The 5,794-nt window shown below is 47.6% G+C and overlaps 1 non-coding gene across 1 annotated transcript; it reads left to right on the top strand.

Annotated features, from left to right (window-relative positions):
* The first annotated feature begins 1,540 nt into the window (after nucleotides 1–1,540).
* On the top strand, nucleotides 1,541–1,621 carry LOC126021041 (small Cajal body-specific RNA 18). Its single transcript, XR_007499660.1, has one exon. It is a non-coding gene; the product is annotated as a small Cajal body-specific RNA 18 (non-coding RNA).
* The last annotated feature ends 4,173 nt before the right edge of the window (nucleotides 1,622–5,794 follow it).

Below are 5,794 nucleotides of genomic sequence, written 5' to 3'. Positions count from 1 at the left end.
TCCAGCCAGCCCACATGGGCCCTTAAAAGTGGGGGGGCGGCGCCCTCGAAGCCACTCCCTCGCACTTTCACCCAGTTCCGCCCGCGTGGGGCTGGCGCAGTTCTAGGCCTGCATCGCCCCACCCCAGCCCACTTGCGGGATGCTGCCCTCTTCGCGCCATCCCTGGGCTTCTTCCAAACGGTCCTAGACTTGCTGAGTGGGCCTAACGACCCTGGAGAAGAGAGAGTTCCTGGACAGCGTGTCTTTCTTCTTCTTCTTTTTCTTTTTCTTTCTCTTTCTTTTTCTTTTTTTCTTTCTTCCTTCCTTCCTTCTTTCTTTCTTTCTTTCTTTCTTTCTTTCTTTCTTTCTTTCTTTCTTTCTTTCTTTCTTTCTTTCTTTCTTTCTTTCTTTCTTTCTTTCTTTCTTTCTTTCTTTCTTTCTTTCTTTCTTTCTTCCTTCCTTCCTTCCTTCTTCTCCTTCCTTCCTTCCTTCCTTCCTTCCTTCCTTCCTTCCTTCCTTCCTTCCTTCCTTCCTTCCTTCTTCTCCTTCCTTCCTTCCTTCCTTCCTTCCTTCCTTCCTTCCTTCCTTCCTTCCTTCCTTCCTTCCTTCCTTCCTTCGTTTTTGGGTCACACCCGGCGGTGATCAGGGGTTACTGGCAGGCATAGGGACCATCTGGGTTGCAGGAATTCGAACCACCTTTGATCCTGGGTTGGTTGCTTGCAAGGCAAATGCCCTACCGCTGTGCTATCTCTCCTACCGCTGTGCTATCTCTCCAGCTCCATGTCTCCCGACTTGCATCCTCTCCTGTCTCAACCTGGATCTTAGCATGACCCCTGTGCCCCAGGCAACGTGTACTTAATATTCCACTTCAGCCACAGGATATTTTTATCTTTTGTTTTTTTTGGGGGGGCCAGACCGGGTGAAGCTCAGGGGTTCCCCCTGGCTCTGCGCTCAGAAATCGCTCTTGGCTTGGGAGGACCATATGGAGCGCCCGAGATAGAACCGCGGTCCGTCCTAGGTTAGCGCGAGCATGGCCCACGCCCTCCCGCTGCGCCACCGCTCGGGCCCCGAGGAAGGATGTTTTGAAGCATCCAGACACACAGCTGTCAAGATACTCGTTGAACGTGGGCGGAGCCTCGAGGATGGCCGGGGCCCGGAAGCGAGTGGGCGTGGCCTGCGTATCGGGCGTAAACGGAAGTCGACCGCTCTGGGCGTGCGTTGATTGGATAAGCTCCCGCCGGAACATGCGCTGATTGGCTAAAGCGTTCGCTGGAATGTGCGCCTGCGCAGAGTGGGGCAGGGCAGACGCCTGGGCCTCGAGGCGGGCGGGTGGGACCAGTTGGGGATGTGGGACCCATCGGGTGGCGGGTGGGGCGGGTGTGACAGGCCAGGGGACCCCCGGCCCCCTTCTGTAGCCCCTCCGTGAGCCCGCGGTATTTTCCTTATATGATCCGGCCCCATTGCGGACCGGAGAGGATTAGGACGCGTCTGGCCGAGAGGGGCACGGGGCTGGGTGGAGGGCGGGCTAGCGGGGAGGCCTCTGCGCCGCGTCTGCGAGCCCTGGTCGATGATGACTAGACCACTGCGCAATCTGAGTTCTCGGGAAACCCGCTGATGGAGCTCTGAGAACGGACTGAGACCGTGGGGCACGCAGGCGGCGGCGGGGCACCGGGGGGGGGGGGGGACCCCAGCTAAGGGCGTGCTAGGGGGTGCAACCCTGATTCTGAGTGGTTTTTTTTTTTTTTTGTTTCCAGGCCACATGCATCACGGTGATGGTCAGGGGTCACTCCTGGTTCTGTGTTGGGTTACTGATCCTACCCTAATCAATTATCATATCCCACGCTAGGGTGTGACCTGGTGATAGTATATTGGATTATTCCTTCCTAGGTATCCTGCTCCCACCCTAAGGTGGGACCTGATACTTGTCAATAAAAGCCCTTAAGGATCTGGGGCTCATTTCTTAGGTCTTCTTCATCTTAGAAGCAGAAGATGTTAGGTTACTGATCCTACCCCTAATCAATAATTGTACCCCACCCTAGGGTGTGACCTGGTGAGAGTATATTGGATTATTCCTTACTTGGTATTCTGTTCTCACCCTAGGGTGGGACCTGATTCTTGTCAATAGAAGCCAGGGTCTGAGGAAGGCTGGGGCTCATTTCTTCCGTCTTCTTCCACTGAGCTGCTCTGCATCTTAGGAGCAGAAAGCCTGAATTCCTTGCTTGAGCACTGGATTTCCTAGGCTCATTCTTGTACCTTTTCACTGAGTTATTTTCTGCGGATCTCTACAACTTGGAACTGTTCGCCCTGAACTAATCGAACAGGGGAATGGGAACTGCCTTTCCTGTCTCGGAGTTCAGTGGGAATCAAACCTTAACCAAACTCCTAGAGAACGTGAGACTTCAGTTCCGTACTGGGAATCACTTTTTGCTGTGCTCAGTAATGGGGCAGGCTTCATTGGAATCCAGACTAAGAAGTCCAGACAGGCACCACGCAGATCTTCCAGGGTTTGTTCCCAGCATATATATGGTCCCCCGTGCCCTGCCAGGAGTGCTCCTTGCGTGCAGAGCTAGGAGTAAGCCCTGAGCACTGCTGGTGTGGCACTAAAGGAAAAAAACTATGCACACAGAACATTTGAGACTTACAGTCATGTTCACTGTATGTGCATATATATATATACATATATATATTTTGTTTTTTTGGGCCACACCCATTTGATGCTCAGAAGTTACTCCTGGCTAAGCACTCAGAAATTGCCCCTGGCTTGAGAGGACCATATGGGACGCCCGGGGATCGAACCGCGGTCCTTCCTTGGCTAGCGTTTGCAAGGCAGACACCTTACCTCTAGCGCCACCTCGCAGGCCCCCACATACATATTTTAACTTCTAGTATTGAGTCTCTTACTGTGCTTATAGATAAAACATGGGACCAGAGCGATAGGTAATACAGTAGGTAGGGCACTTGCCTCCAATGGGTTCAATTCCCAGCACCTTATATGGCCACCAAACAAAACAAACGACCATAGGAAAGCAGCATGGATGGATTCAGTACTATCTTGTGGTTTGGGGCATTTACCTGAGTCACTGGAATATACCCTTTGCAGACTGGGTGAGAATTCTATGTACTCTCTGTTAATGGTGCCATTAATGAAAACGCAGTTACTGGCTTGGGTATGGTTTAATCCTTAAACACAAGCATGTGCCAAGAGTAAATAGAGGAATCGAATTCAGATTGTTTTGCTTAACATCCTGCTTTGAAGTTTATCTAAATTCTTGGATTATTTTCAGCAGCTTTCGGACATAGTGTACATACAGGAGAACAATATAGTTCGGTGTCTTTCTTCTCTCCCTTGTTAAAGGTTATTTGCAGGAATTCATTTGACCCCATGTGGGAATTTCATTCATTATTTAACCATTGGCCTCATTCCCTTTACTCTGAAATGCTAATATTGGTGGAAGGGAATGCTGTCTTGCTGGTGATATTCAACTAGCTGCCCCATGAAATACACCTATTTGAACAAGGTGAAGTTGGTTGCGGAAAGTTCTCCCATCAAGGGCCCCGCCTTAGGGAACTTGGGACACTTGCTGTAAGGGTGTTAGGAGCTGGGTGTACTTTGTCATTCAGGGAGGGTTCCAATATTGATTCACTCTTGGGTACTGTCCACAAGAGGGGCAAGTGCTTGTTTTTTTGTTTTCCTCTTTAAGTACTAGCACAGCTCTAAGGGCGGAGCTGAGATGATGGGGGTGGGTTATAGGGCATTGGGCGGGCATGACGACGTGGGGCGGGGCTAAAGCCTATAGAAGTCAGAACCACAGTGACCCAGGGAGCAAGAGCTAGCTTAGGGAGGCTCTGGAAGCTCTCCAGGTGTTTGCTGCCAGGTATGGGAGAGGTCACGTGGACAAGTAATGGGTGAAAGAAGGAGGAAAAGAAAGGAGGAGGAAGCAAAGGAGGCTCAGAAAAGGAGGAAGAAGAGGAAGAGGAGGTAGAGGTGGAGGATGGAGAGAAAAGGAGGGAGGAGGTGGAAGAGGAGCTTGAGTGATATTTTTATAACCCTGTCTGCAAGTGCTAACTACCATATTTCAACAAATAATTTTAAGTAATACTAGTACCATTTTAAAGATTCACATAATGTACCCCCACTTTTGCAAGAAAAGGGATAAAATCTGCAACACTCACGCAGTGCAATGCAGAAAGTCTAGCTGAAGCCTTCACTGCAGAAGGAGCTCAGTCATTCCTTAGCCAGGAGAGTGGGTTGGTACTGGTAGTGCATACAAGGCTGTTTATGTGTTCACAGAACTGTGGTCTCATGTCACCTCACTTACTCACAGAATGATCTTGTCTGGCGTTGGCATTTTGTCCAGTTGTGCTGAAAACAACCATTAACTGAGAGCGCCAGTCCTGGCACTTGGTGTCAGACCAGATTCCAAATATCTGGCATTTGTTTCCTTCTCAACTGCTGCTAAACAGGGGTCTCTTGAATGACAAGGCTCTTTGCAGAACTAATTTTCCTATAAAAGCCCTTAAGCAAGCCCAGGGCTCTCCATAGAAGAGGGAGGTTCTTTTTCAATCAGCCACACAGGAAGAGGATAAGTCCATTCATAGATCATTCAAGTTTGGTTTGAGAAGTAGCTTACCTTTGGCCAATATATAGTGAATGTTGTTTGGTCTCGTGAAATTTTCAGTAGTGACGGGTGTCTAAAGGCATCATCTGATGTCTTATTGTTTAGTTTTGTGACTTTTATAAAGTTTCCAAATGAAAGGCTGGGGTGAAGTACAGCAGGTACTTGCTTAGCATATGGCCAACTTGGGTTCATCCCCTGGCACCGTATATGGTCCCCCAAGCCCTGCCAGGAGTGATCCCTGAGTACCACTGGCTGTGGCCTCCAAACCAAACACAGTTTCTAGATGGTTTGGAGTGTGTGTAACTTTAGTAGTCAACTAAAGTATCAATTATAGTGTCCACAGATACTCAGATTCTAGCCTCAGAATTGGACAATTTTTCCCTCTGTTAATTCTACACATCTTAGAATTTAATACTCCATTTTAATACCTACTAAAGAAATACTTTTTGTTCTTCAACCCTATCTGGAAGTGTTCAAGGATCATTTCATATGGTTCTCTGGGAATCATATACAGTGCCGGGCTCAAATCCCAAGCAGCTATGTGCAAAAAATTTACCTTAATTTCTATACTATCTCTCTGGCCTTTTTTTCTCAAGTAGGGTTTTTTTTTTTTAACTTTCAGGATTTTACTCTGCTCTATACATTTTGGACATCTTCACCAAAAATGTGAAATTGTATTCGTAATCTACAGGCCAACTTGGAGGCATTGACAAATTTTGTGGTATGATATCCATGAAATGGTTTATTTTTTGTTTTCATTCATATTTTCCATGTTTTATAAATTTCAGTAGATATTGGAAATATATCCTCCCCAAGTTTTCATGTCATCTTTACCATTTATAAAAATAAAATATGATTGAGTATGTCTCTGGGTTTTCTATTCCATGTGATTGATCTGCTAGTCTTTTCCTACACCTGATTGTCTTATTTGACATTTCTAGCTTTAAATTTACTGCTCAGGAGCTCGAGAGCTAACTCAGGTAATTAGGAGAGCTGGACTTAGTCCTTGGCCTCACAGGACTCCAAGAACTTCTGGAGAAATCCCCATGTACTTGGCAAGGAGTAGCCTGAGCTTTACTGCTTGTATATAACCCAAAACAAAAATAAAAATAATTGCACAGGGGCCACATAGTTGGCCCAACAGTCTGGGGTTCAGGATTTGCAGGCAGGGGACTTAGGTTTGATCCATGAACACT

Source organism: Suncus etruscus, chromosome 10 (genome assembly GCF_024139225.1).
Source record: "Suncus etruscus isolate mSunEtr1 chromosome 10, mSunEtr1.pri.cur, whole genome shotgun sequence".
NCBI classification, from domain to species: domain Eukaryota; kingdom Metazoa; phylum Chordata; class Mammalia; order Eulipotyphla; family Soricidae; genus Suncus; species Suncus etruscus.
The sequence above is the reverse complement of the archived record's forward strand: the minus strand, read 5'-3'. Positions and strand labels throughout refer to the sequence as shown.